We start from the raw sequence: 20,709 nt of genomic DNA on the forward strand, positions 1-20,709 counted from the left end.
ATCTAGATTCTATATTAAAAGCTATTGTTTTAATGAATATTTAGTTAACTTTACTTTATATATACATAGATAGATAAAGAACTAGAATCTAAACTGTCTATTAATCTATTTTTATTCAATCTAGCTCTAGAAGATCACAGACCTATAGAGACTCTATATAATATATAGGTCTGTGAACCAGATCTAGTTTTCATGTATATCCCCACATACAGTAGATACTAAACGATAACTAGCCGTTTTAATTTTGTAAACGTTGAAAGCTTTTTTGTTTGTTTAGCAACTTCCAGTTCTTTGAGCAACTGATTAGACCTAACTTAACTATCAGCGTGTTACGTAAGACTTTCTACAAGTACGCGTATTAGTCTTACCTTTACTTACAGTTTAAAGTATACAGTATAAGTATAAGTATTAATCAAGTAGGTCTACACGCCTTTACACGGTCTACTCAGTCTAGTCTAGGACTCTAGACTCTAGAATCTAGGTGACAAGGTCTAGAGTGACTAGACTAACTTCACTAAGGCACTAAGGACTAAGACTCTAGTGACTAGAGTCTAGACATCTGACATGATCTGATAATCAATATCATAAATGATAAGACTGATTTGATTAGGCATCATGATCATAGAGTTGACATTTGTCATTAGTCATTGTCATTAGCATATCATAAGACTGATTTGATTAGGCATCATATAGAGACATTAGAGTTGACATTACTGACATTAGTCATTACTCAGTACTGTCATTAGCCATGCCATGATTATCATTAGTCACAATTAGTGAATGATTAGTGTGACATTCATTAGCCATTAGCCTTTTTTTTTAGGTATGATTAGCCTGCCTAGGCATTTAATTTTTATCAATGATTATTGTGATTCAATGAAATGAATGACAATGATTGCCCAATCAGAACCAAATCTTTTTAAATTTTATGTTTTATGACCAATGCGTCTTATTCGATAATTGGCAAATAAATTATAATTTAAATTTATTATTATAATTCTTTATAATAATTAATTAATTAATAATAAATCTTTATTATTATAATTATAAGCTTATACTTATTCTATACTAGTTTATAATTATAGCTAGTCAATCTAGAATAAGCTAGATCTAGATTCTAGATCTATTATAATTTTAATTTATATTTTCAAATTTAGTCCAAAATAGATTAGTTCTAGTCTAGATTCTAGATCTATTACCTATTTTTCTATTAGTCTTACTCTTACCCTTACTTACAGTTATTGGGTTAAATCTAACTCTACCATAGTAATAATGATCATATAGAAGACATCTGATTAGCATTGCTTATAATCATACAAATGTGTTTCTCAAAAATATGTTATTGGAAATGGAAAAAAAAAAGACGCAACACAAGCTAAAGGGGATATCACTGAAATAGATCAAGAATTGTGAAATTGATATTGAAGAGAAATCATTTCTCACTGCATCACTATTATACCTAGCAATTTGTATAAATCCAGCAGATTTGAAAAGCATGAAATTTCATCCAGGATCATGCGCAAATGTTCTTTCACAGAAATTACCATTGTATTTTTATAGAAAATATTGGAAATGTAAAACTATTAATTTTCGTCAAATTTTTTCTGCCAAAACTAAAGTGTCATTTGGAAGTATCGGATATTTTAAGACAAATCAAGGAATGTTGCATTTGATCATTGCAGTGATGTTTTTCTTTGCTTCTTATAATTCTTTTGGCAGTATATTCATCACTAACATTCGTCTATGAATCATAAAATGATGTCCGATAAGTTTTGGTGACTCATATTGTACCAAACATTGAAATCCAGATCAATGTCATAACAATGAAATCACAAGAGATTTTTTACGTTTTAAAAAATAAACCAGTTTTATCAAATTTGCACATATCACATATTGTAGTAGTTGTTTCAACAGGTTTCGTACCTAAAAAGAAACGCCTTGTTTAAATTGTCTAAAATAGAGTGTATATCATTTTCATTAAAGTTCGGCAGCTTCTATCAAAATGAAGTTACTGATATTTCATTATCATAGATCTGGCTTATAGAACTTAGTTACAAATAACGTACTGTGGTTTTTCAATTTTAATATAACTATCAAAGTGAAACCATACCATTAAAAAATTGTCATTTTCTTTTCTTAACGTTCTTTGGAATGTTTCATAATAAAAATATTAACTTTAATAACATGGACTTTTAAACAATGGTGAAACAATGAAACAATTAAATATAAACGAAAATGCTTTTTATATATTTCACAACGAGTGCAAATTTTACTATAGAAATAAAATCTATGATTTAAAAAGATTTAATTCTATAACAATAAAAATGTTAGAAATCATTCTGATTCTGCATCATCTATCCTTAAACAATAAAATAAAGTAACTACCAATGGGAAAAAATTCAAGTCTTACACTTTAATAATATTACATATTTCTATTGGTCTTGGGTGGCCAGGCTGCAAGTGATAGCTTCTAGAGTCTACCCAGAGTCTCAGTGTGGATTCAGGAGTGGTAGGTCCACTATAGACATGATATCTTCTTTACGACTACTGCAGGAGAAATTCAGAGAGAGAGACAGACCCCTTTACATTGTTTTTGTCGATCTGACTAAAGCTTTTGACATGGTCAGCAGAAGTGGCCTTTTCAAACTCCTGAGGAAAATAGGTTGCCCTCCCAAACTACTGAAGTTAATTGAGTGTTTTCACGAGGAAACTAAATGTACTGTCAAATTCAATGGAGCCCAATCAGCACCTTTTGAGGTTTGCAGTGGTGTCAAGCAGGGATGTGTGCTCGCACCTACTCTGTTTGGCATATTCTTCTCCTGTCTTCTGCATTATGCGTACAGCGACATAAACGAAGGTGTGTTTCTCCATACAAGATCCTCTGGAAAACTATTTAATGTATCAAGGCTGCGGGCAAAAACCAAGGTTAGGAAGCTACTCGTCAGGGAACTCCTGTATGCTGATGATTCAGCTATTGTGGCTGATTCTGATATTCAGCTACAGTCCATGGTTGACAAACTATCTGCTGCTTGCCAGAAGTTCGGCTTAAACATCAGTCAAAGCAAGACTAAGATACTTGTCCAAAACACAAACACTGCACCTCAAGTAAGCATTAATGGCCAACCACTAGAAATTGTTGATCACTTTTGTTACCTTGGCTCCATCATATCCAACAACACTCTACTGGATAAAGACATAAACAACAGGATAGCCAAGGCAATGGCCACCATGTCACGGTTGCAGAAAAGAGTCTGGGACAACATATTGCTGACTAGCAGTACTAAAGCCCTAGTCTACCGGACCTGTGTGTTGAGCACCTTGCTGTACGGAAGTGAAACATGGTCAACCTACTCATGGCAGGAAAAAAAGCTGAATGTCTTCCACCTCCGATGCCTAAGGCGGATCTTTAAAATAAGGTGGCAAGATAAGATAACAAATGAGGAAGTGCTACATAGAGCAGGATGCCAGGACATCCGCTCTGTTATCAGCAGCAGACGCCTTGGCTGGCTTGGCCACGTTCGTAGAATGCCAGTAGGTCGACTTCCACAGGACATCCTGTATGGCGATCTAATTGAAGGCAGGAGAGCCGCTGGTCGCCCACTTTTACGTTATACGGATGTATGCAAACGCGACATGAAGCTCTTCAAAATCGACACTGGCAACTGGGAAGAGGTGGCACTGGACAGATCCACATGGAGAGAGAGCATAAAGGAAGGGTCACAGATTGCAGATGTCATACACAACAGAAGCAGAAAGAAGGGTGAAAATGCAATGGCGCCTGGTGATTTTATATGCCCAACCTGTGATCGCAGCTGTGTATCAAGGATTGGCCTCTTTAGTCACACAAGAAGTTGCAAAGGGAAAAGATCGTCTCACGAGACGTAAAATGCCACAGAACTTGGGTGGCCCCTGCAAAAATCATAATTGAGAACACCTGTACTATGCTATTGGCAATTGGATGATTATAAAATTCTCGTTTTAATGCTTTCTCTCCTAACTGACGATACCAGCGTTGATTCCACCAGAATGTGGTAGATAATTATGGAGAGAAAGAGTTAAGGGGGGACAGGACAGAGCAGGATGTGAAAAGTAAAAAAAAGTACTAGCCCAAGAATCATAATAAATAGAGCCTGATCTAATATTTCAAAATAACTGAAAAGCAGAAGAATAGTCAGTATAAAGAAGACTATTTGTTAATGCAGAATAAGATAGGCCTACATCGGGATGAAGTGCACATAAATATGAAGAATAAAAAGAAAAGAAAAGGAATTTATAAGATAACTGTGATCATTAAGTTTATTGCAAGCTCTCACACAATTTTGTAAATACACAAGTTAAATGATAACAGCACAACTCTAGCTACTTTTAGATTAAAATTAGTTCCAATATATTCAATATTTGTCTCTTTCCTGTTTACATCTTTCAATATCAATTGTATAGGTGTTTTTTTTTATTTTAATCAGAGCAATTGGTGTAATTATTTTTTCTAGATGATTATTGCATAATATTGAATGCAACATGGCAACAGCTGTTGTTATTGGTGGAGGTGTTAGTGGTCTTGCCTCTTCATTGTATATACAGAGATCTTTGCCACAATTTTCTAAGGTCAGTATAGTTGTCTGAGCTAATTGTTTTGAAAGAGATCTTCATCAAGGGATGTATTTATATCATCTATGCTTTTTACATTGTTTTGTTTTGTGATTTTAAAAAATCCTTGTTTAGTTATTACTTTTTACATCTTTTTATACTTTACAAGTTGTTTACAACTTTACATATAACACTCTACATGAGTCTGTCTTCTTTTTACATATCAGAAATTGTCATGTCTGCTATAAAAGTTTATCTATGTGTTGGTTTAGTAACATTTTGACAACTAAATATTTTGTTTCGTGCAAATTAATTCCTGCTTTTTTAGCTCTTTTTATACTGACTTTGCTGCTATTGCGGGTTTTGGTCAAACCAGTTATTGAAAAAAAAAAATTTTTTTTTTAAAGATTTAACTTCAAATACAGGATTAGGAAACAAAAACCATTGAAGTGTTGATCTCTCTTACCAATATGTTGACAGTTTAGGAGCTTTATTTTATTACATGGTAACATGTTGGGGAGTGGCAATGTGTGCTTCTCCAGATGTCTATAATCTTCCTTAAATCTAAACAAATTTTGAACATACACTATTTTCATTGGATAAAATTTATTTCTAGTACCTTAAATTTGAAACTAAAAAGAGATTGCCTTAAATTTTGACTTGTACAAATATATTGATTTAGTTTTTATTTGTAACACTCTTTTTCTTATTTCACTTTCTTTTTTTTTTTTTTTAAATTAGTTTTATTTTCCCCACAGTAACTTTAGTATGTTTGAATTCAATGTAGGTTGCTTAGATTGATAATCTTTATATTATAGGAATTGATTTTAAATTTAAAGCAATTTAAAAAGATTTAATTCAAAGAAAAAAGGTAATAATTAAAAGAAACATCCTAAGATTTATAGATTGACAAAAAAGTGAATTTTTCTTAGATAATTTAATTATGGAGAGATTTGTACAAACATTTTTTTTTTCATTGAGTAAATGATTGTATATCATTGGTGTCTTGAAAAATCGATCTTATATATTTACTAATAATATTATGTAGGGTGATTCTGTATTAAACCAACAAATTAGCAGTAATATTTATTAAGTTATATTTATTAAATTTAAATAGTTTGATGACATAATTACATTGTTTTTTTATGTTATTGTAGGTAATTCTACTTGAAGGCAGCAGTCGAGTAGGAGGATGGGTTAATACCAGCACCTATCCTGATGGAGCTATTTTCGAACATGGTCCTCGAAGTTTACGTCCAGTGGGTGAGGCTGGCAGAAACACACTTTTGTTGGTAAATTGATGACAATTCTTTCACATAATGATGTAAACGTAAAGCTTTTCAGAACCAGAGTAGTAGTTAAGCTAGTGTTATTTGAGTAACTGTATCTGATGATACCATAATTTGACTTGAGTAAACATTTCCATGTGTCAGATATGAACATTGTGGAAGTGAGTCAAAGGGATTGATTGCAGTAATAGTGCAAGTTTAAAACCAAGGGCCCCCACTCTGAGAAAATGGAAAAGTTTGTTTTTTTCATTGTTCAATTTCAATTATTTTCTTCAACATTTTTAAAATTCTATTGATCAATAAGTGTAACAGTTGCAATTTAGAATGGAACATTCCAAAAAGCCTTCACACTTTTATCACAGCCCCCCCCCCCCCCCCCCCCAAAAAAAAAGCTAATGTTATTGAAAAGTATACTTGTTGATTAACTCTGGAGTTTAGTTTTGAAATATGTACTTTAAAAAATTGATTTGATTGAAAAATATATTTTAAAAGTGTGTTTGTGTGTGTGCGCGTAGGTATATGAGTGGAAAATATCAATAACCAATTTGTAGTTATAATTAGAACATGGATTGGTGGATTGTGCAGTATGCAAAATAATTGTTCAGTATTATATGGGTTATTGAAACAATTCCACATATTCTTGGGGGAGGGGGTGGGCAAGGGGTACTCAGCATTACAAAAATTATAAAAGGGGTACATATAGGTCAAAAGTTTGAGAAACACTGCTCTAGTTCATCACACACTGGCAACTGTTCTCATGCAAACTTACACATTTACGACACAAATAAGTAAAATTTGGTTACATACAAATACACATATTCATCCCTGACATTATTCAACTATAGTTGCATCAAGATAGTGGCTTGTGGGAAAAACAAAAGAGTAAAGTTCCCCTTTCAGACCATGCGGTCTATAGGGCAAATGATGATGTTAAGGTCATCTATTTCTGTGGTCCATGGTTAATGAGGGTGTTATGTGGCCAACACAAGGATCGACCGCCTTTACTTTTCCCCGTCTAATGTTAGGCACTCATTAGAGCTGGGTGATCACAACAAGTTCGAAAGCCAATTACTTTATTATTATTATTATAGCTTTTATATAGCGCTACTTTCATGCTTATAGCATGCTCAGAGCGCTTTGGTCCAATCTCATTTGTGGACCGGTGGGGGGGAGGGGGTATCTAGGAGTTGGTTTTCCGTGCTGCCTTTAGGCGCTCAGTAAACGCAACTCTGCCCGAGTCGGGTGTCGAACCTCGAGCCCCCTTCTAGGTAGCCGAGACAAGCCAAGTTCAAGCACACTTAGCCTCTCGACCACGCTTCCCACTTTAACACTCAGCCATCTCACCGCCTTATTGCTTCTAAGGTTAGACTTTATTTTTCAATTTAGAGAATTCCTTGAGACATTCCTACAAAATGTAACTCTGTATTCGTATTAACATTACTTTAAAAAAAAATTTTTTATGAAGAATGGATGGCTGCCTGTTAATGTTGTATGCACTCTTGACAGTCATTCGATGGTCTTGATGGCCCCGGGTTCGAACCCTGTGCACTGCCGCCTCTTACAATCCTGCTGGAGGTTAAAGCTGTGATGTAATTATCTTTAAATCTATAAAGGAACCTCCAAAAGGTGTAAAAAAAAACATAACGGATCAAAGAAGAATAAGTTTTTAAAAAGTTAAATATTAATTTTTATTATATCTTTTTAACAATTAAAAAATTCCCATAATCGCATCTTAAAGTAAAATATTGTTTTGTGTAATTACTCAATTTAACTTTCATTTTACCTACTTAAAAAGGATTGAAATCTCACACATGGTTAGATAGGCCTACATCTTCAAAAAATGTCAAAAGTCCACAATGGACTTACTAATACACTATATCTTTGGCAATTAAAGACACAGATTGAACAGACATGTTACAATACATCAGTCAGTAACCTATATTTGTTATTTTTACTTTTGGTTTTCATTGATCAGACATACAGCTAATGAAACTAAAATATCACACCTTCGCCTTTTGCAGCTGATGCTCAATAATTGTTTATATATGAAAACGATGTTATGCTATTAGCTGATTATAATTGTTCAAATTTTTTAAAACAATAGCTTTGAAGACATAAAGAATAATTCCATGTTCCTCATTCTTTTGTAATTGAAATATGTTTTGTATACTCTATAGGCTGAAGAGCTTGGCCTAACCAAGCATGTTTTACCAATATTTCCTTCTGATTCTGCAGCTAAAAATAGATATTTGTTTGTTGATGGGAAACTATGCGCTTTACCCACCAGTAAGTTTTTGCCTTGTGCTTCATTAGACATTACAAAAAAGTAAGACATTAGCAAATTAAAAACTTATATATATATATACTGAAGAAGCTTTTTATTTTTAAAACTGATTAAAAAAAAATCTATCTTTAATAGAAGAAACATGAACTCAAACTGATAAGTGTTTTGCACTTTTTTTTTCATGTCATTATAAATTTATCCATGTTTTACAACATTCTTTTTGAAATGAGAACTGATTTTTGTTGGCCTATTTTAAAGCGTATTTTATTTTTACACTTAGATGTGTGGAGCATGTTCAAAAAACTGCCTCCTTTCACCAAGCCTCTAATAACCTCACTTTGGAAGGAACCTTTTCATAGAAGGAGTAATGAACAGGATGAGTCTATTTACAGTTTTGTAAGGCGAAGATTGGGTCCAGAGGTATATTCTTGTTGTTTTTTTTTGAGTCAGGGAGGTTTTATATAGAAGGATGTAATGTAGCGGAATAATACTAGATCTGTAATATACAAAAAATGATCTGCTTGATATAAGAAGTAGTAAGAATCCTACTTTCTGTTTCTATATTTTTGAAAACATCTTTTTAGTTGGCAGATATTGCTATAGATGCCCTTTGCAGAGGTATTTTTGCAGAAAGCTTAGTGTTCAGGCATGTTTCCCACCTCTTTATGAAATGGAGAAAAAATATGGCTCCTTAATAGCTGGAGCTGTTTTTGGTTTCAAAGGTAAATAGGAAGTATTGGCTCTGTGATTTTGATATATAGCTTCTGTTACATCAGTTCAAGGCTTATCATGTAAAGAATAACAATATATATATATATATATGTGCAATTCTAATGCACACATACATATATACATTTCATCCTTAAAAACCTCCTAAAATTTTGTCATGGAAAAGTGCTACTAACCCTGTCTAAATACTTTTGATTCAATGAATGAAAGTAGCCTAGCTCTCTGTAAACTGTAAAAAAAATTAATTATGTTTTCATATTGTTTACACTTACATATAAACTCTAACCCTACGAGCTAGTTTGTTTATAATGTGTAAGTTTGCTAAGCTACCTAAAAATTTGTAGCAACCTCCCTTTTGTCAAATTGTTTTATTTTTCTATATTTTTACTGGAATTCTAAATCTAAATAGGCTCATTTCAGTTTGAGATTTTTCTAAATCTAATAGAATGTTTAACAGATCAAACTTTCCCCACATCTTACTTATAAATGTCTCTGTAACTTTAGAGTAAATATTGGAACCAAACACACTGAACTTCAATGCCGAATTGGAAGCCTCCCCAAATAAATCGTAACTTTCAAGTAAAGTTATGTACCAAAAAAGACGGAATTCTTCAGAATTGACATAAGAATTAAACAATCCATGGACCCAGCACTTTGAGCATGAATAAAAAATATCGCTAAAAGTCTAATAAAGTGATTTTGAATTTAGGAACAAATGCTCGGTGACTTTTTGGTAAAGACTTTTCTCATAGATGCCTGATATGCTAATGTCTTCATCTAAAAATTAATATTTTGGAAAGTGTTTATTAATTTCATCATTTGGAACTTGGCAACGTTAGGATGTATTGAGATCCAACATTGAAGAGTAAAACACTTTGGTGTCCCAAACTTTAACATAACATTTAAATTCATTAACATTATGTATTTATTTTCACTCAACTTAAGTGGAAGTTACTAATTCAGTTATTATTTCCTCAGATCCCAAAGTTGAAGCTACTGGCTTAGTCAGGCGAGCTATTGAAGATAAGTGGGCCTCCTGGTCATTATCTAGAGGGCTTCAACAATTGACCGATGCTATGGCTGCCTCAATACAGAACACAAAAGAAGGTGAAATAAGGCTGGACACTAAGGTCACTTCTCTCAAGCGAAATCAAAATGGTAAAATTATAGTAAGTGAATTTTTTAAAAAATTTGATTTATAATGGCCCCATTTTGGCTGGACAGTGGATGTGCCCTAATAAATAACTGGTTAAGATTGCTTCTAGTTAAGTTTGTCAGACTCTACTGTGATTAAATAAAATTTTGGATTGTCACTTTTAGTAAATGAGAATGAATCTTTCTTATTTCAGCTTTATTCCTGCCTAATGTCATTTCAACCCTTTTGCTCTCTGCAAGGATCATACCACCTTGTACAAATGTCTACATGCTGCCTGATTATGGGCTATTTCGACCCACATAGTCATAGTTCTTAGGTCCTGCTTAGTCTTGTTTTAGTCGTGGATGTCCTTCAGGTCTGCACAGCATAAAGGATGATTTTGAGAACTCTGCCATCTAGCATGTCGCGACATGTCTGAGCCAACATTGTCTTCTATGTGTCATACATAGACACTGCTTTATTGAATTTTTGTTGGATGCAAACATGATCTTTCCAGAAGATGCTCACAATGCATTGCAGACAGCATATATGAAAACCAGTCAATCTATGCTCTAGACATATGTTTCACTTCTATTAAACAGATTGCTTCCTATACAGGATTTTTAGACTGGCATTTTTGTTTTCGTGGTCAATTTAGCATTTTTCCAGTCCGAGAGAATTTTGAGATTGCCGAGGCTTTTCTAATTCTTTTTATGACATCATCAGCTGGAAAATGTATTTTCTCTATTTATGGTTATGTTATTACTTCTATTTTAATTTTTGTGGCTCATTGAGTTATCTGTTTTATTCTTAGGTCTCTACCCCATCAGATTCTATTGAAGCTTCTCTTGTTATATCTGCTGTCTACAGTAAAGGTAAGACAAAGACTGCTTTATTGATCCTTTTTGGAAAGTTGTAGTGATTACAAGGATTCTTTTCCAGGTTCCCTAGTCAATTAGTAGTGCTGATACAGTCTGACAGAATAAGGAACAAACAAATTGTACCATTCAGTTCGCAGCTATGTGATATAGTGATATTGGTGGTTGTCTTCTAAGATTTTTGTTGCAAAAGCTTAATTAAATATGGTAGGATTGTGCTTTTTATGCTCTTTTTATAAGACTGGCCAAGCAGGGCCACAGCTTGGATGACATTTTGCCTTGACTAAAAGTTATTGCATATGTTGGCAGATTTTGTATTGTTGCACAGTAAAAATTAACCAATAGGTTCTTCTGTAGTTTAAAGCTGTTTGTATGAGAAAAATAGCTACTGAATTTTTTTTGGCCTGTTGTCTACTATGACACCCAGATATCTGAATTAGTTCACTTGTTGTATTGGTATATTGTTTATCTTGTTTTCAAGTATCAATCTTTTTTTTCTTCTGAAGAATATGATTTATTTAGTTTTTGTGAGATTCAGTTCAAAAAAGGTGCCAGTGCTTTAGTTGGTATCAAACTTTGATAGTGAATTTCATCTTCTAAAATTAGACAGACTATGGCAGCAGCCAGTTTAGTAAATTTAACTGAGTCTTAGAGGCTTCTTATGTCACTAATGTTAAGAGTACAAAATCGAAGAAAGTACACTACCTCATGGGGTCCATATACATTGAACTGGAGTTAATTAACTTTTACAAACTGGGAACATAGAATTAGGAAATTTAGAACCCATGATTGTAGTTAGTGGCTGATATTTAAATTACCCTGTTTGTGGCTGTATTTTATTGAAAGCCATGAAGAAATCTGTAAAGAGCACTTGTGCATTTGATTTGAATATATCTATTCCAATTATTGATTGTTCTATTTAGGACATGATAAAATAAAAATATAAGAGATGTTTATATATACAACATTCTTCATGTATTTTTGTTAATTTGATAAGTTAAAGTTACTATGTAAATATTGAGAAGAAACACTTTTGATTAGTGTAAAAAGAAAGCAGAATTTTCAAAAAAAATTGTTTTCTTTTATCCAAATAGATTTAGCAGCTGCACTTCCCAAGAGCATGACAGATTTAAAAGAAGATTTATCTGCCCTTCCTTCTGTCAATGTTGTGGTGGTCAATTAAGAGAACAAGGAAAATGTTTTGCCAGTCAAGGTAAAATAGAAATTGATGGATAAACGTGTCTCCATATTGACCTAATGCTTTAATAATGCACAAACTGTTGTATTGGTTCAATCTGATTTATTTCATTGATGATTTTTTGCTTCATTCCATGTATACCAGTGTTTCTCAAACTTTTACCAGCGCACCACCCTAAATAAAAAAAAAACTTCTTTGACGCCTCTCCTTAGCCAGCTAGGGATTGGGGCAACCCCATAGGCTCCCCCAGTGGATTCTGCGAAGGTTCTAAGAATATATTAGACTAGAATAGAAATAATTACCACACTGTTTTTCAGTTTTATTTGGCATCATATGTTTAGAATCCAAATTTACATATTAAATGTTAGACCGTTTGTGCTTTTTGATAATTTTTAAGTGCTTTGTTAGCTAGAAAAGTTCTTTTTGGGGATAGTATTGGAAAGGCAGCAGGTTCTTTTTCTCTTCAGCAAGAGGATAATAGGGAGCATGTTCTGAGCTTCAGAAATTCTTTTCCTGGCATCTACAAAACCTTATTGTATCTTAAGAAAAGCAAATGTAAAAAAAAAGTCTGCAGTAAAAAGTGTAGGGATGGGCCTATATTGAAGTACTTTCTTGCAATCAGACTGCACTATTCATCATTGTAAAATAAAGTTATAGGTCAAAGTATACCTAATAAAGAAAGAGACAGCACTGGCCAGTACTATTACGCAATGGACATTTGAGGTACATATAGTGAAATATGTCAGTAGTTGGTGTAATTGTCATAAAATCATATTTTGTTAAGTAAGTCATTATAACAATGTGCAACAATAGAATATCAACCACTCTGACACAAGAAAGTTGTGAATAAACATGTTAGCGTAGATATTTTTAAATGTCTTCAAATAGTTTTGAGACAATATTGTTACAGATGCCTCTCATGAAAGGGTCGTTCATTTTACAAGGTTCTTGTTGGAATATGAAATAACGTCTTTAACTAAAAATATTGTAATTTTTTAAACATTAGTAATAAGGAAATTATACTTCATTAATATCTTATCTTATAAAATACAGACATTACTTCAAAAAAGATGATTACATCCTATGTGTGTTCCTAGGTAATGTTAACCAATGACTTAAATTCTGCCTAGTCATTGGTTTACCTAGCTGACTCAGGCAACCCATTCCATGCCCTAATAGCATAGGGAAGAAGGAGCATTTGTACAAATTTGTTATAGCATATGGAATAATGAATGTGTCTTTATCTTTGTGTTTAGGTATTTTATTAGATTTTGTTTTTGTATTTGAAGATAATGGTTCTGTGTTTTAGGTATAACCAGACCTGCCTACCGTTACGCAAAATGCGTATTCGTTACGCAAAATCTCCCAAAAATGACCGTCAGTACGCAAATACGCATTGAACCCGTCGCGTTACGCTTTTCGTATCCTTTTTTCCCCCCTCTCTTGACTAGCTTACGAGCGGTCACGGAGGTCACGCTAAGCCGTTTTGTTGGCCGGGGGGGGGGACAGAAAAGGTGGGGGAACACATTGTGTCCAGATCTATACGTTGATTGGTTCTTAAAAGCAATTAGATTTAGTCTAGAAATGAAGAACGCGAGAGTGAGGGAGTGGCGGGTTGGTACCGTCAGCTGATACACCAACGTGACTTTTTTTTTTGTAAGTTCATTAGTAGAAAATAATTATGTTGAATCCCTGATTCCCGTATTCATTTGTATAGAAAAGAAATATCGAAGTGCTATCGATTCAAAACACATTGAGTGACATTGTAGATATCTAGTCTAGATCTGGATTATAGATCTAGAATCTAGATAACTTGTTATACAGGAATAGATCTAGCTAGACATTACGATTGATGATTACTTAATGTCATGAGTCTCTACATTACTCTACAATCTAGATCCAATTTAGTTGCAGTATGATTTAGATTGACTAAATCTAGATCGTTATGCCTACGAAAGTTTGAAGTAGACCTACGTTTGTAGCGGATCCACGGCATCGGTAACACTCTTGAGCCCAGATCTAGAGTAGATTATATTCATTATATAGACATAGATCCAAATCTAGTCTAGATATCATCTCTATTGTCGTATTGATTTAGATTGTAGATCTAATCATGACATCTAGATCTAATATTATATATATATATATATATATGACAAAATAGTGGTTCGCGTAAGTGTTACGCATTCTGGTGCCAAAATACGCATTTTGACCATCAGCGTTACGCATTTGGACTTTTTTTGGTAGGCAGGTCTGTATAACTGCTACTTTACTTTTAAGTCTTCTGTTCTGAAGGCTGTCTAAATTGAGTGATTCTTCTAAAGGTGTTACTCTAGTCAAATATGAATATTCGTTTGTTATATTCAAACACAGATTGATAACTAGAAAAAAAAATGTAATTCTTAAAAAAAATATATTAATAGGTTTTGCCCCCCCCCCCCTTTCTCCCTCTTTTGTTGGGCCTTCCAAGATGACATCTTGGGGTGTGCAGTTTACAGTTTGAAAAATGCTGATGTACACCTTTTTTTATACGTCATCTTCATTTAATGTACACCACATTAAGTTCTATTGTAAGCCTATAATGAATGACTATAAGTTTTGAATTATATTTTTGCCTTGTAGGGTTTTGGTCACCTTCTGCCATCATTTGAAAGTGGACCCATTCTGGGTGTAGTCTATGATTCATGCACCTACCCAGAACATAATAGAAAAGGCTGTCCAGAAAGCACTCGTATTACTGTAAGTTTTCTTTCATAGATAATCTAAATAAAACTTGTAGAACTTAATTTCTTTAAAGGGTTGTATGAGTAGTGGTTTCAAATTTTTCTTAGCATCTCTTTTCACAATTCCTTAATGCCAACATGATTTTATACACTCAAGTGTGTTTCAATTACTTACCGGTGGTTTCTGCAGGTAATGCTCGGAGGATCTTGGTATGATAAGTTACTGTCTCCTGATGGAACTCTGCCTTCTGGTTCTGACATTGTATGGATGGCTTCTCAGGCAGCTGCTCAACAATTGGGCATAAAATCTCATCCAATCAGATCCCATGTAACATTGCAGAAGGTAAGAAGTAGTCCTTGTTATTGATTTCTATTTTCTGCCATTTCTCGGAGATATGACAATGCTGTTTAAGCACTAAAGGTTTTGGCTTTGCTGTAAAGATAATAGCCAAAAAACATTAACATGAAAGATAAAATGAAACTGAATGTGTCATATAAACATAAAATAAACATAAAATAGACATGTTTGTGGCTTGGAAAGGATGGAAAGCAAGTCTGGGCTTCAATTTGAAACTTTTAAACTCTTTCTCTCCGTAATTATTTTCCTTGTTTCGATAGAATTATTCATTTTGCTCATTTGTATTTCACTACCCTGTTAGGATTAAACTTCCATATTTTTTTTGTTTGTTATATTTGGTATCGAATAGGGGAATGCTCAAGTTTATAACTCTCAAAATCGATTTAGTTTAATGGGGTCAAATCAACGTTTTTGTTGTCAATTAGGAGAGAAAGAGTTAAAATAATAAACATAACGCAAAAAAAAACATTTACCGTTAACGCTCAATGTTGAACATGTAACTTTGAAATAGCACTCTTTTCTGTATTTGTGTCCAACCAAGTGCCAAACAAATAAGTAGTTGAATGCAAACTCTGTGACTTTTTAGACCATTGAACATTATCACGTTCTAAATGCTGAACCTTCTGTTTAGCTGTCTCTAATGTGTTATAACTTGTGGATTGTGTGTGTTGTGTATTTTACGTTGAGTGTTGTATTTTTGTACTGGTGTGCAATGCTGGCTTAGAGTCTGTGTGTGTGTGCTGTGTTGTTATGATCTGGTTTGGCCTTCTTTTTCAGTACCACCTTGGAAAGAGACATGTTTTCTGAGTACCAGTTGTTATAGTATCAATTAGGATTTAATTACAGCACTGATGTTTAAGATACAACTCCTCCATTTTACTGACATGAACTAGAAGATGAAAAACTAATAAAAGACTTGTGATACACACATACTTGAGAAAAACCTGTGAACACACTGAACATTTGACCAAGGGAGACTAGAAGAAATCAAACAAAACAAACACACAACATAACTTCAACATAAATAAACATATGAATGTAACACCAGTTACTACAGTATGCATATTTAATGTCAAGTATTTGTGTAGAACTTAATTTCTTTAAAGTGTTGTCTGGGTAGCACCATACTACAGTGTGCATATTTAATGTCAAGTATTTGTGTAGAACTTAATTTCTTTAAAGTGTTGTCTGGGTAGCACCATACTACAGTGTGCATATTTAATGTCAAGTATTTGTGTCATGACTTGTAGAACTTAATTTCTTTAAAGTGTTGTCTAGGTAGCACCATACTACAGTGTGCATATTTAATGTCAAGTATTTGTGTCATGACGATTAACAGATCATGTTTGGTGCTCCAGTAGACTAAGGGATAGATGAAGTTGAAGGTGTTTCATGCACTAATTATTATCTTTAATAGATTTTATTACTTTGTTTACAGGAGTGCTTGCCTCAGTATAAAGTTGGACATGTTTCTTGGGTGGAGAAAGTGGAACAGAAAATCAAGGAGAGTAACCTTCCATTGCACCTAGTGGGCTCTTCCTATAGAGGGCCAGCCATCAATGACTGCATCTATAATGCTAAAAAGGTGGTTGAATCTTTAAAGGCACACTGATAGATAGCATTCACATGTACGAGCGTATGTCAAGTTCTTGCTGAATCCATTGTGTGTGTTGAAGTACTTCTATTTTGTAATTAATGTTTTAAAAGGTATGGAAAAAAACATTACACATGTGGTTCTAATCATAATACCAGGATTGAGTGCCACTGTTCACTATTACACACATGTGGTTCTAATCATAATACCAGGATTGAGTGCCATTGTTCACTATTACACACATGTGGTTCTAATCATAATACCAGGATTGAGTGCCATTGTTCACAATTTTGTCATTCTAAAGATTGCAATGAAATATTTGTAATATTTTTTTCTGCCCTACCTCACCCTTCCTCTTGTCCCATCCGTTACCCAAGGTATAGTTTGTATTCTTTCAAAAACTTTTGAGAGAGAGAGAGAGACAGAAAGAAAGAGGTATTTTGTTTGTTAATCAGATTTTAAAGTTTTACTCTCATTCTTATCTGGGAATCATTAAAAGTCCATTAGATGACAAAGACTTGTACAGTTCTTAGAGAGTAGAGTTTTTGTCGCAGCATGTTCAAGGAGTAGTTACAATAATGCGCATGTGTTTGTCCTAGCATGCTGGTGTTGAACTTGATCAGGCTAAAGTCATTCTGTGAAATAGAGTTTTCTGACTGATAAACCCACTGGGCTGTGATGTTTGACTGAGATTGATAGTATAACAGTTTTTTTGTAGACCTAAATAAGAACACAACTCATTCTCTACAGATTGACTTCATTCAGATTTAGTAGTTCACATTTTGATAATTCTTTTAATTCTAACCATCATTGTAATTTTCTGTAAATAATCTCTCTAAGCTGGTCAAGGCTTCACTTTTTATTTTGGCAATATCTTATATGAAGGCCTTGCTTGTAATGTGCAATCTAGTTAGTTCTAACCTCTTATATTGTTACATTTCTGTTATTCATAGTTGATTGAATCAAATACGCTCTGGAGGGCAGTATCTGAGTTGTGAAATGATGGGTTCCTTAACTTGAGTTTCGAGTTTGAATTTCATGCTGTGATTTTCAATTTAGGATTTTATGATGTGCTTTTGTATTGCCTGATAAAACTATTAGTATTTTTGTTTAATGTTGTATATCAAATGATGCAGAACTAACACATTTATTTATTTATCTTGACTAATATTGAGATGTCAAAAATTGTCTTTCAATATTTAGGCATTATATAACAAGGAGATAGTTGAAGTGTCTGGATTGAAAGCTTGTCAATAATTAAATTTTAAACTATGTCAAAATTTTTTTAGTATTTTCATTTTGTTTTTTTATTCTTTAGTCTTACATTTTGTCAGCAAGAAGTGAAATTATCAATAACTGGAGAAAACTAAAAATAAGCAACTGCAGAACACTTCAATGAAAGCAGTTATAAAAAAATAAATAATTTATCAGCTAATTGTTCTCATATAAATTAAATGAATAATTTAATTGTTAATTATTTTTTTCTCATGTACTACTTAATCTCTATAATGTTTAAACATCTAATTGGATTACATGACACTATATAATTTTCATCATTCACTTATGTGAAAGATTTGTACAGACCAACATGTTGATATTTTTTCTTGAAATTAAAGTTCAAGATAGATCTGACTCTTTCTATTTGTTTACATGAAATGGAAGTTTCTTAGGGTTAGGGTTTTCATGATGAATAGTGTTTCCATGAGATGGATGTGATTCATTGTATGTGTTCAATGGTTCTCAACCTTTTCAATGTTTAATACTCTTGGGAAAATGAAAACAATCATTGTTTTCTTTTCACAATAAAGTACAAGCTTAGACTTGATGGTATGTCTGTGAATCAAACTACTAAGACAAATAGTTTTCTTGTATTTTTATGTTCTATCAACTACTAATTAAGGTTTCAGAAACTTAGCAATACTTCTAAGTTTTCTCTGCCAGGTTTGGAATTTAATGATAGAAATGATTTTAAAGAGCGTTAAAAGTATTCGATGCATATATCAGTCTCCTTAACGTCTCGTAGCACACATATAAAAAGAAAATAGCGAATGAAATGAAATAAGGGACTGCATCAACAAGGCTGGAACCACAACCATCTGTTTAAAAACACTTTGTAAGATGTAAAATGTTTTTCATTTTGTTGTCACTGTTCTCTATGTTTGATGTCATGAAAACAAAATGTATGTTTCAGTAGGGACAGGCAATGTCATTTTACAGTGAACTTAATGATAGAAACATGTCAATAGAGTTTTGGTTTATGGAAAAAGAGTAAATAGAAGAAAACTTTTTTTCTTTTTTACATATTTCAACTGCAGACTTTTGGTCCGCCGGTTGGGCACCATTGTTTTTGCCTGAAAGCGTCTTTACTGAAATAGTTGATCTCAAATGTTAAAGTTTTTACCAACATCATATGTTGATTTGAATGTTACTATGCATGATCATTTTCCTTTCCATTCTGCCTTTTTTCCTTTAAAAAGCCACAATATACTTTGATTCTTAAGCCTTGCATTGCTCTTTTTTTTTTTAAATAACTTTAAAATACTAAGATGGATTCCTAAATGACTAAATTTATACATTGGAACAGAGAAAATAAGAAATGTATAAGATCTTGTCTACCAATAATCTGACAGAAAATTGTTAAATGCTATGTTGTCATGGAAGATATCATGTCTGTTTATTGGTAAATCTTTGCGTTTATATTATGCTACTACTTGGGAATCCATCTTTTTATTATTTCAGAAAATGTATTGTATCATTTATCTAAACAGTTGTTTATTTGAATTGACAATGTTTATCCTAACTTGTTATCGTTACAATTGAAAAACAAAAGTTGATATTATCAATATATTTCCACATTTTTTGAGATCTTTAAATACATCTTATTGTTTTTTTTATAACAATTTTGTTTATTAGTGTGTTTTGATGTGTTCAAATCATAGTTCTGATGCAATCCTGTTCATGATATAGCAAAATTATTTATAAATATATTTTATAAAAATACTGGGCAAATAACTCAAAAAGTGTAATAAATAAGAAAATCAAATAATTAACAATAGGCAACAGAAACGTCTGACTGACTTCGCTGTACTGAACCTGTACTAAAATTTCTGTGTCGTCTTAAGCTCAGCTGTTCTCAATTGTATTGGACTGACTTGACACTCTCTTTTTCTTAGGTTCCCTAAGGCTTTTTTCAAAAGTCGCTGTCCTTATTAGATCATCACATGACCATATGACAAGTAATTTACATGGAAAGTGTTTACATAAACCTGCTTCCCATATGCAGGTCTGTGTAACATGTCAGATGATCACACCAGCATCACTAGTTCAATTTTAACAATGCCCCCTTCTTAGATATGTCTGTCCATGGTACTGATGGAGTCTATTGATGTGGACCTTCTTCTGCTTCGACTGTGGACTTTTATGTATTCAGAACTAAGGAGTGTGTGGCATGTTAGAGAGTATGCAAGTAGTTCCAGTGACTGAAGTTCTCTCAAGTACATGGACAACACACCACACACGTTAAAAATACCTACTTCATCCAATAGTACCAATAATGCAATTCAATCCAAATATGAACATAATACCGTAGATGAGACAAGTTAACCCATGTCTTGAATTATACAGTTTTTAAGTACTACTTCATATTCACAATTACATGACTGCTCTCTTACATAAATCATAGTTTTACTTCAGTGCTAACTCAAATGACTTTAATATCTTTCACCAGTCCTTCTGGTCATCTCATAACTAATGTTCACCTGTTCATGCTTTCACTCTCTTAGTTCAACAAATTCTTATGAAATATGATTAAGTACAAAAAGGTTATTATTTTATCTGTGACAGATTGCTTGTTCCATCAAACCTTTTCCCAGATCTACTTGATAACATGTTGACGATTGTCAGTCCTTTTTAGATCATCCAATGACCATATCAT

General features: G+C 33.1%; 1 pseudogene; it reads left to right on the forward strand.

Moving 5' to 3' along the window:
* The first annotated feature begins 211 nt into the window (after positions 1 to 211).
* On the forward strand, positions 212 to 19,958 carry LOC129922057 (protoporphyrinogen oxidase-like; annotated as a pseudogene).
* Positions 19,959 to 20,709: the final 751 nt, after the last annotated feature.

Source organism: Biomphalaria glabrata, chromosome 12 (assembly GCF_947242115.1).
Source record: "Biomphalaria glabrata chromosome 12, xgBioGlab47.1, whole genome shotgun sequence".
Lineage (NCBI taxonomy): Eukaryota > Metazoa > Mollusca > Gastropoda > Planorbidae > Biomphalaria > Biomphalaria glabrata.